The following is a 12,148-nucleotide window of genomic DNA, read 5'->3' as shown; positions in this document are numbered from 1 at the left end:
CACGTCAAGAACATTATATATAACTCAATTGATTGACATCTCTAATATTTCCAATTGAAATATTTAGGATTCAAAAATCCTCCCCTCTCACATAATTATAGATCTCACTAATTAAATTTATGGTGGGCCACACAACTCATGTCAGTATGCATATATAGTACTCCTAAATTATTCAATAATTTTCCTTATGATTACTCATAATGTACTAAATTTATCTTCTTCTTAATAAAGTTGCAAGCTAGAGGAAAATCATATGCTAAATGAGTCAACTATTGCTCATATGTACTGAATTTAACTTCTTCTTAATAAAGCTGCAAGCTTTTTCATTAAAAAAATAATAATAATAATAAATAATAATTAAAAAAAAAAAAAAACCATCTATCAACGGCTAAATTTTTGCTTTGTAACTTATTGCACATTTTGGCAACATGCATTAACCCACGTAATTCACACGGCGGCAAGACCTTATATTTTTAAAGTCAAGAGGCCTCTTGACTTTAAAAACTAGTTTTCAAAGACGTAAGTCCTAGAATACTTATAAAGAAAGAAAGAAAGAAAAAAGAACCAAATCATGACTAGTACTACTATTATTTGTTCTAGATAGTTGATAATAGCAAGCGAAAGATGCTACATCTATAATAATTTTACAATATTTTTATAACAAATTACAAGTGGTTAGTTGTTATTGGTTTAAATTTAAAACTAACACTAAGATTACCTTTTTACCCCAACAATAACAACCAGTAACAACCTGCCACTTAGGATTTGTTGTAAAATATTGTAAAAATATTGTAGACATATCATTTCTCATAGCATTACTATTTATTAGTATATTATTTATTAAATAATAAAGAAATAAAAAACCGCCAGGTTGTGGTTGAAAAGTAAAAGGGATCCTACCAGAGACTTTTGATTTTCCGGTCAATAAAAATTTCATGAAATGTAAAATGTGAAGGGAAAAGAAAGAAAAGGACAAATTATGGCTACTCATAACAACGGGTAATTCACAATTTATATCCTTTAAGACCTAATATCAAGGCGTGCAATGTATACATTCCCTAATTAAATGGAGAGGAAGCTTAAAAAAAAAATAATAATAATTAAATGGAGAGGATACTTTTTTTGGGGAGAGGGGGGGTTGGGAGAGAGATATAAAAACTAAAAAGGAGTCTAGGACTCACCCCAATGTCGTTTAAGGGCTTCCTCAAAGCCCAATTCTGATGGACCCCAAGCAATCTTCTAGGCCAGACCTGGTCTGAAGGGTGCTCAATCCAAAAGCTATGTCTATGCGGCAATCCAACCTCACCTTGCTGATGAAAGCAAATCGAATGTCAATTATGTCCAAAAACCGATTAGTGTCAATTATGATTTTTCTCTCTTGTTTATTAATAAACAAGAGTGAAAAATCATATTCAGTTAAATTTTTATATGCATTGCACCATAAATTAATGTGAAACTATTTTAGAAGCCACCATCCGCTATGTTATTGAGTACTATTTAAGTTAGTTTATATTCATATGCTTTCTTTTATAAATTATCAAACAAGACTCACATCAAGAACGTTATAACTCAATTGACTGACATCTCTAATATTTCCAATGGATATATTTAGGATTCAAAAATTCCCCTCTACTCTTTCTTGGAGCAAGCTAGTAAGGATAAGGGGGATAAATGATTTTACATGATATAAATAAAATGCAACATCATATACACATTTAAATTCCTCAAAATTTAACAGCAACAAATTATTCCTCTCCTAATTTTATTTATTAATTGATTTAATTCGAATTTTGAAATAATTATAAAAGTTAATTATAAATAACCACATTATAGCTAAGATAAAAATAAAAAATAAAAAAGCCATGCATAGCCAATGAATCCTAAGACCATCTCCAGGAGATTTTTAGTTCGTCAACCCCAAATAATGCCTCTTTCAAAGGTTTTCCATAAAGTCGTGGCCTTCTTTATCCAATAATCTGCATCCCTCTATTACTCTCTCTCATACCGAAAAAGTCATGCAACCATACTGAAGAATTTCTACATTTCAATTCTCAAAAGTCCCTATTCCTGCTTCTATACTAAGAGCATTAGCATTCGGAGATACAAAAAAAATTAAATAAATAAATAAATAAAAATATTTTACATTTTCAAACACTACTTTACCTATTTTACTAATTCATTTTACAACTCTTCTTATATCCTAGTTTTTATTTTTACATACAGTCCAATAAAATAATATAAATTACCTAATAAAATAATAAAAAGTAATTTCTCTCTTTTGTTCCCCCATTCACTTTTTTACTTCACACACAACCACATATTAAATTTTTTTTTTTTTTTTTTTTTTACAACTTAAGAACAGTAAAAGATTGCGGGGCAAGACCTTGTATTTTGGCCCTCTTGACTTTAAAAACTACCTGTCAATGACGTGAAGTCCTAAAATACGTATAAAGAAAGAAAGGGAGAAAAGGATCCAAATCATGACTAGTACTAATATTATTTGTTCTAGATAGTTGATAATAGTATTTCTATTATTTACTACTATATTATGTTTAAATAATAAAGAAATGAAGAACTTTCTCAAAAAAAAAATAAATAAATAAAGTACAGCCAGGTTGTGGTTGAAAAGTAAAAGGGATCGTACCCAAGACTTTTCATTTTCGGATCATAAAAATTTCATGAAAGTAAAAAAGTGAAGGGAAAAGAAAGTAAAGAAAGAAAAGGACAGATTGAGGTAACTGTAACAATATTAACAACCGGTAATTCACGATTTATATCCTTTAAGACCTAATTTCAAGGCGTGCAATGTGTACATTCCCCAATTAATTGGAGAGGAAGCTATAAACAAAAATAAATTAAATTAAACTAAATGGGGAGGATAAAAAGGGATCTAGGAGGCCCACCCCAATGTCGTTTAAGGGCTTCCTAAAAGCCCAATTCTTATGGACCCCAAGCAATTTTCTAGGCCAGACCTTGTCCAAAGGGTGCTCAATCCAAAAGCCAAGCCTATGTGGCAACCCAATCTCATCTTGCTTACTTTTATTGTATATCAATTATGTTCAAAAATCGATTAATGCCTTAATTTGATAATAATAAAAAATCATAAGAAACAAATGTTATAGATTAAAACTCTTTTTAAAAAATTACAAAAAAAAAAAAAAAAGGGTAAGATTATGTCCCAAGCAAAAACATTCATATAAATTTAGTAATGTTGCTTCAAGAATCTTGCTTCAAGAAAATTTAGTAATGTTAGATTGACCGCAAATTCTACAGCTAGCACATGAGCTGGGACAATATAATGGGCTTTTATATGCGGGTTTATTCGGCCTATATTTGGATTTAATTCTAATTATGAATGGTTATGTCATATGTGGGTAATTATTTTGTTAAAGTCATATCACATTAATGCCAGTAACTAACTTTTATGAAGAGTAACTTATTCTTTGATAGAGTACATGTTCAAGAAAATGAAAAAAATTTTAAAAAAATTAAAAAATAAAAACTCTTTGATTGAGTTTATATGAAAGAAGTTCATAGAAAACTAACCTTAGAAACAAAGACTCCTAATCTAGCCTTTTGAACAAGTTTTAGTAAATTCAATGAACCAAAATAGGTTACCTAAAACTAGTAAAATGTATGCAATAAAACGATATTGTATATATACACACATTACACTTTATTTCATTTTAGGCTATATATAATACAAGTACTATTACAGACACAAGATGAAAGGAAGTCTCCCCACCCCCCAAACTCACAAAGGTAGTAGATTTTTAATTTTTTATTGTATACACAAATAAGTAGGAGGATCTAATAGTCTAATACCGGTTAACAACATGGTGCTAGTGAACCAATATGCTGTTCTAGCATGTGAGATTATCACCCGGATCAACACCAAGTTGGTTACAATATGCGGTGTAATAATCAACTCGGTGTTGGACAGAGTCAAAAATTTTCACCACGACATTCAATGTCACCATTGATGGCATTAATCGTTGCCCCAAACCCTTGGCCTAAGACTGAGTGAACATTGTTCATCCAAAACCACAATGCAGTCTTGAATGAAATAACTGGATCTGTGGCCACTGTATCAGCTTGGTTTATTCCATCGAATCCGATGTCATTACCTGCTGCCCTATAAATATTATAATTCCAACTTAGCTGAAGTGGTCACTGGCCGTAGTATTTTTCATTAGGGTTGCAAGGATACTGTGTTGCTCCAATCACAGTAGTCTTGTGAGGCACTATTGATCTCCTCTATATAGCAAAGTTCTGCACAAAAAACATAAACAATCACTCTTTGACAAAGGAATAAACATATATATATCTCGTTATTTCTATTTGAATATCGAATTGTTACATTTGTAATCTTTGAGGGAAATTTTAGTATTTATTAAAACAATGGTTTATCAATTAATTAAATTCATCATTTTTATTAATTTGAGCTTTTGAGAAGCAACTATTTAACATGGTATCAGAGGATTAAGGCTATATAGTAATGATTAGTAATTAAAATACAAGCTCATAAGTGAGCCTCTTCATTCAGTTAGGAGAGAATTTTAATAGGGGTGTTCAATGGTCGATCAGGTCGGTGTTGGGATGTTTTTCGACCATATCAACCCGATCTAGAAAACTAACGTAGTTTTAAACAACACTTGCATGAAGCAATGGGATTCGATCAGCGGTGAATCTTCGTGGGTATGACTAGGGATATGATCATCAATTCCATGTGGTAAATTTTCTTGATAGATTGACAGAAGTGGATTGTCAATGGCAAGCTCAAATTATGGGGCTCTTTTTTTCACCTATTTGAATGGGCAAAAGGGCAAAGGGATCGAGGGGATGGGAAATATTATATTTGGAGTGGAAAATAAATGGGATAGGACAAAAAGGTGGAAGGATGGATGGTGAGTCGAAGTGATTTCTGTGATTTTCATCACTCTTGGAACTTGTAACTAAATAGAATATTAACTAAATGGTTTTTCAAAAAAGCCATTTTGATCAGTTTCTTGATATCGTTGAAAATCACCATGTCATTTGATTTGACACAATTTTTTTAGGGTCGAACAATTTGGTCAAATAGTTGAACTACTGTAAATTTTAATTTGCAATAATCTGCTAAAAATATTAAGAGATGTCAGTTGAGTTAGAAGACTCTTTAAAAAAATATTTATTAAACATATTATATGAAAATTCGTACTAGAGAGTAGAAATTATAACTTGTAAACAAATTAAATAAACATTGGTCTGGTTCAATATAATTAGCATTAATTTGTATAGATTACGGATATTTGGTATGTATGTGTATATGCACATGGCACAAATATAATATGAGAAAATTATATAATACTTTGAAAGCATAACTAATAATGGTGTATTTCTTCCCTTCACATAAAGAATGGGTCCATCATAAATTTAATGGAGTGATATCAACTTCTATGTGAGATAATTGAATCAGGAAATACGTTATTATTGTAATCTCAAAGTATTGTATAATTATTAGTTATCTATTTATGTGAGAGAGAAATCATACGTCTAGTCTCATGTGCGACATTAGCAAAGAATGCTGCAATTTCACGCTTGGAATCATCGACTGAATTGTCTCCACCAAACTCAGAATACGAGTTAAGAGCTTCAAGAAAGGCATCTCGCGAGTAGAAGTATTTTCCTGCACAATTTGAGTCTGCTTGGTCAAGAATCCTATATATTAAAGAATTCGTCAGTCACAATATCAGGTACCGAAACACCATTAGTAGTATAACAAGGGCCCTCTTGGCATCCAGCCCCACAGTAAGCGTCACTGGTGCCACAATAGGCATAATGGCTACAACACAGGCCAGAGTCACAGCCACACTCTTGAGCCATTATATTTCGGGACAAAGCTCCAATAAGGACTCCAGCTAGAAAAAGGGTTATCAGAACTTTTCTCATATAACAGGTTGCCATTGAGGGAGAGGGAATTATGAAAGGAGAAAGTATTTGATGCGAAAGTAAGATTGAGAGTATGGTATCTATAGTGCAAAAAGTGAGACTACTACCTGTATACAATAAATTTGTTTGAATTGCATTTGCCATTTGAAGTTAATGACCCAATTACACTTTATACTATAAATTTTTAATTGTTATAATTGACCCTTTCAATTTTATATTAAAAGAAAATCATTAGGCTTCTGCTTAATGCGGAATCATAAATTTTTTTAAAGAAAAGACAAGCTAAATATACTATTAATTTTCAATTCATATATATATATATATATACACACACACAAACACACTTCTTTTTTTTTTTTGAGAATCAAACACACTTAAAGTACGACTTTGACATTAATTTCTAATTATATTATTTTCATGTATATAAGAAATTTTCATCATGTCCGTTGTATATAGTTCAAAAAATATATTTCTTTTTTCTTGAAGACCTTCTTTCCTCTTCCTTTGTGTTTGTTAAAAATACTTAATATTCTTAAAGAGGTTTTGAACCTGTGCTATATATCCAAGAGTTAGGCCCTTTTGAATATACACCACAGTCAGTTTCTTTAAGATCTTCTCTTCTCTCCTCATGTGTGTGTTAAAAATACTTAGTATTCTAAAAAAAAAATCTCTTTTAAATTATAGTAATCATAATTAGAATTCTTTAAATATTTTAAATCAAGTGCTTTTTAACTAAATTAAGGATTGCATATTATAATATACTAATATTTATAGAAAACATAAAATTTATACAAATAAATTAAATTTAGATCAAACAAATTACAAATGTCACTTTTATATGAGAAATACATAATAATATTATTATTATTATTATTAAATTTTTTACTAAAACAAATTCGTTTATGCATGACAAATTAAAACATGTCTCAATTTTATATATAGAAAAATCATAGTATATTTTCTTCAAATTGAAAAATAAATAAATAAAAAATCATGCACGCACTCTTGTATCGCCCTAACTATCTAAATACAAAATAATAATAATAAAAAGGGTTTTTGAAAGGAAAAAAAAAAAAAGTTTTACTAAAGAGGTTTATATTAATATTATGGAAGCATATGCTTTAAATGTAGTTAAAATTCATGCTATGTATATGACAAAACTAAGGGAGTCAAAATATACCAATTAGGAAGACTTGCAGGACCAAATTTTGATTGAATCAAACCACAATGGGGTAAATTGTTTTCCCACAAGCATTAAAACTGTTAGTTTGGATGGGACACTAACAATTTCATCCTAATCAAAAGTTTAAAGGGTCAAATCCACATTAAAAACTTCAATGATTAAATTGTGATAGCACCAAACTGTAAGGGATAGATTGTAATTTTCAAATAAATAAAAAAAAATAAAAATAAAAACTTATCTTGAAATAATTTTTTTTTTAATAAAGTACACTTTTGTGGCCAAGTTGAAAAGCTTAGAGGGTCACATCCACATTAAAACTTCAATGATTAAATTGTGATAGCACCAAACTATAAGGGATAAATTGTAATTTTAAAATAAATTTAAAAATAAAAAATAAAAAATAAAAACCTTATCTTGAAATATTTTTCTTTTGATAAGGTACATTTTTTTACCCATAAAAGTTAGGGTTGTTTTCATTTTAGCCATTTTTGTTCAAACTTTTCAACTTGGCCACAAAGTCTGATTCATTTACATATTCGCCCTAATGTTTTGAAATTTTTAGTTTATCCCTTCATATTTGATTCAATTTTATGTTTGACTCTTTAAGTTTCAAAATTTTTAGTTTCATTAAGGGCTAAAATTGAAAGTGAAAATGAAAATGAAAATTTTGAAACATAAAAAGCCAAAGAGAAAATTGAATAGAACATAATAAGCCAAATTGGAAATTTTGAAGTATAACAGGCCAATATGAATACAAATCAAACATGGGAAAAAATTGAAATGTAAAGAACTAAAATGAAAATAAACACAAGCTTTAAATGCCAGAAGTATACTTATGGTTAAAAAATTTTAAACAGCACGTAATTCCACGTGGTGGATTTTGGCTGGCCAATGATAGAAGTGGATTCTGCTCTTCAATAGCATAACATGTGCATTTTGGCCTAATTTCAGGCCAAATTTCATAGATGCGTGTGGTGCTTCTTTTTTTTTAAGGTAGGTATATTTTATATTATATTTGACATATTTCTAGGGTAATAATTTTATCACAAAATTTTTCACAACTGTTAAGATAACGAGTTATAAATAATATAAAATAAAATAATGTTAATATAGTAAGTCTCAATGAAAGAATAATTTGAAAACTCAACAATTATGAAATTTGTTATGAAAAATATTTTGCATATAATATTGTACATCGTTTGGAGTGTTTTTAAACATCAATAATTGGAGGACCTTCTTTCTTCAACAGAAAATAACTCAAAGAGATAGTAATAATTACTTTGTCTTACACCAGCTCCATTATTTTATGCAGCCACTAGTACTTCACCTCCTCCCCACTCACATGCACTACCACCTCCACTACCACCACTTCCTTGCCACTAAGCTCTCCTCCAATAGCAAGTTATATAGGGACTCAAGACATTGTTTTGAAATTTTTTTTTTTTTTTTTTTTTTTTTATACTCATTTGATGTGCTACCATATATTATAAAGAATATTCTCACAAAATTTATCTACATCATCATCAAATGAAGCACCAGTTCCAACATCAAAAACATCTCTAGCTTTTGTTTTAACAACGACCATCCAATCTTTATGTCTTGGATCTCCCACATAAAAAACTTGTGAAGCTTGAGAAGTTAAGACATACGGCTCATCAATCAATCGATCATCCTTATGTATCAATCTTGTAAAGTTGACAAGAGGGAAACCAAACTTGTCTGTCTTATATCCTCTTCCACTATCCACATCAACCCATTCACATTTGAATAATACATATCGTAACTTCTCAAAATAGTTCAACTCAATAATGTCAATTAAGACACCATAATAAGTAACGCCACCTTCAGTGGCGACACTAACTCCACTGTTCTGAGTTTTCCTATTTGCCTCAGAATTTTTGGGGGGGTTTGGATTCCGCGTTTGCGTTTCAGCAAACGCGTTTTCCTCCCCTTTTTTTTTTTTTTTTTTTTTTTTGCCGCATTTTTTTACTTTTGGGAGACAAAAAAGCTGTGCATGAACAGTGCGTGCACTGTTCACGCACTGTTCATGCACTGTTCATATAATAAAAAATATTAAAAGTGGGTCCCATAGTACTATTTACACATTTAAAATTATTTTGCTACAGTGTTTTCAGTTTTCAGTTTTCAGTTTTCAGTTTCAGCAACAATAAGTTCAATCCAAACACACCCTTGGTGCGAAACTTCAATCCATTTAGAACATAATGTTTGAACCGTTTAACTTCATTATCTGGATATCGAGCAAGCCATATAAATTTTTCAGGAAGTTTCTCCCTCTCATCAACATCCATTGACAACACCTAATATAAACGATGTGTTCCATTAAAAGTATAATCTCAAGAAAGTTACAGCAAGAATTACTTTTATATGTCATACACTTACATGGTACTTAAACCAGTGACAAAATCTCTCCATGTGTTGCTTTTCAATAGCATCATTAGCTACATTTGGGTGAAGTTCCTTTAAATGATCTCTGTGCACACTGTGTAGGAAAATGTGTGATAGTATCATAAACTTGAGTTATGTTATGACATTAAGCGGTACCAAATGATGTCTTAATTACTTACATGCGAAATGGGGTAATTTCATCATAACTGAATAGCACAGAACGATGTGCTTGGGTCCATGATTTTGTATCTAGGGTGATGCTCAACACTGCACCTGTAGATTCTTCAACATTCCTTATGGGCCGAGTGAAGACAGTTTCGACATTTTTGAAATATTGTGAACAAAATGTTAAGCACTCCTCTGCCAATACCCTTCTGCAATACAACCTTCCAGACAAGCCTTATTTCGAACATAGGACTTCAATCGTGACAAGTACCTATGTGAATAAAGAAGATCAATAATAGAACATTGAATTTGAATGAAAGCAAATGGACGGGCTTATTATATATGTCTTACCGCTCTATAGGATACATCCAACGATAATGAACTGGGCCAGCAATCTTGGCTTCATCAGTCAAATGAATGAGTAGATGTCCCATAACTGTAAAGAAAGAGGGAGGAATATCCTTTCCAATTCACACAACATCACTGCAATTCTCTTTTGAAGACTTTCAAGATCTTCCAAACTCAATACTTTGGAACATATTTCCCTAAAGAAACAAGATAACTCAATCAAATGCTTGCTCACTTCATCCGGCAAAGATCCATGTATAGCTATTGGAAAAAGTTGTATCAAGATATGACTATCATGGCTCTTCATCCCAGAAATCTTGCGTTCTTAAGTTTAGCACAACGAGATACATTTGAAGCATAGCCATCCGGCACACTTACACCTTTCAAAACTTGCAAAAAACTATCTTTTTCACTAGTAGTCATTTCAAAGCAAGCAGGTGGCTTATATGTCTTATCACTACCAAGCTCCTCAAGATAAAGTTCAGTTCTTATACCCATTTTTTCTAAGTCAAGGCATGTCTTTAAGTTATCCTTCGTCTTTCCATCCATGTTCAACACTGTGCCAATTACATTTTCAACCACATTTTTTTTCTATATGCATCACATCAAGATTGTGACGCAACATGTGTTCTCCCAATAGGGCAAGCTAAAAAATATACTTCTCTTCTTCCATATACACAAGGCTTCCTCTCCTCTTTTTCTCTTATTCATCAAATTAACTTTTTTCTTCCCAAAAACAACATCAACCACAGCTTCTATTTGTGCAATGATTTCACTTCCTGGCACTACATCAGGAGCTGGACTGAAATCTTTACGCCCATCAAACTCCTTATCATTATTACGAAATTCATGATCACTATCCAAGAATCGCCTATGTCCAATATAGCTGAATTTTCTTCCATGTTTTAACCAACGAGATTGAGGATCGTAGTTACAATAAGGACATGCAGGAGCTCCTTTGGTANCACTACAAGAAATCTGGGTTTGGGCGACGTTTTAAAAACGTCACTAAAAACCCAAAAAAAATCACTATAGACACAAATGGTCTATAGCGGCCTTTTTTTTTTGGCGACGTTCAAAAACGTCACAATAGAGCATTCACTATAGATCTATTGCGACGTTTCAAAACGTCGCATATGTTACTCTTTAGTAGCGTTTAAAAACTTTTAGTGACGTTTACTAAATAATATAACATTTTCGTAAATAATCTAAGAAAATACATTTAGCGACGTTTTGAAGACGTTTTTAGTGACACCTTTAAAACGCCGCAAATAATCAATCATATAGCAACGTTTTATAGACGTTGCCAAACGTTTGCTCTCTTGTTTTTTAGTAACATTTTTAAAGCGTCGCTATAGGATTGATTATTTGCGGCGTTTTAAAGGCGTCACTAAAAAGGATTTCCTCTTACTTTTTAGCAACGTCTTTAAAACGTCACAAAAACCTGCTCTTTTTTTTTTTTTTTTTTAATGCTGTATAAACCTGCTTAAAATTCAATAATAACTAACACAAGTTTGTAATAATCAAATATACCTATTGATCATCAATATTCCACAATAACAATTTAACCATAGTCTAATATATATATATATATTTAATACCAATACATGTATCATTTTAAATTGAACAAAATACTTGTCTATCTACAAAAAAAAAACAACCACCGAAACTATGACAGTATTAAACAAAGTACAATACTTCCAAAATAAATGTGGTTGTAACAAAATACTTGTCTACCTATACCAAAAAAAAAAAAAAACCACCCAAACTATGACAATATTATAAACAAAGTACAATAGTTCCAAAATAATTGTGGTTGTTCAAAATAACTATGTAATAGCCCATGGAGTCCTTAAAATACTGCATGTACCACTATATGCTAGTTTCTTGATGGGAAGAAGCCTGTGATCTGTAAGGAGTTGAAGATGGATGATCTAAATCGAAACCACCCTGAATACAAATTAAAATATCTAATAAGTTCATAAAGAAATCATTTCGAGTAACAAAATAATAATTGCTATACTTAAAAAATTTTAAAACCAAATACATTCTTAAAACATTAAAGTTTAATACCCGACTAGCTTCTGAAGAATGATTTTGCTGATTTTGCACTAG

General features: G+C 31.0%; 1 long non-coding RNA gene and 1 pseudogene across 1 annotated transcript; both read right to left on the bottom strand.

Moving 5' to 3' along the window:
- Nucleotides 1–3,863: 3,863 nt before the first annotated feature.
- LOC112034393 (endochitinase EP3-like) lies at nucleotides 3,864–5,946 on the bottom strand (annotated as a pseudogene).
- A 3,364-nt stretch (nucleotides 5,947–9,310) lies between these two features.
- LOC112034379 (uncharacterized) lies at nucleotides 9,311–10,991 on the bottom strand. Its single transcript, XR_010624697.1, has 3 exons — nucleotides 10,037–10,991; nucleotides 9,515–9,956; nucleotides 9,311–9,432 (listed from the first exon to the last, which is right to left on the bottom strand). It is a non-coding gene; the product is annotated as an uncharacterized LOC112034379 (long non-coding RNA).
- Between the last annotated feature and the right edge of the window lie 1,157 nt (nucleotides 10,992–12,148).

This window comes from Quercus suber, unplaced genomic scaffold (genome assembly GCF_002906115.3).
Source record: "Quercus suber isolate HL8 unplaced genomic scaffold, Cork oak 2.0 scaffold_472, whole genome shotgun sequence".
NCBI classification, from domain to species: domain Eukaryota; kingdom Viridiplantae; phylum Streptophyta; class Magnoliopsida; order Fagales; family Fagaceae; genus Quercus; species Quercus suber.
This window is presented reverse-complemented; position numbering and strand designations above follow the sequence as displayed.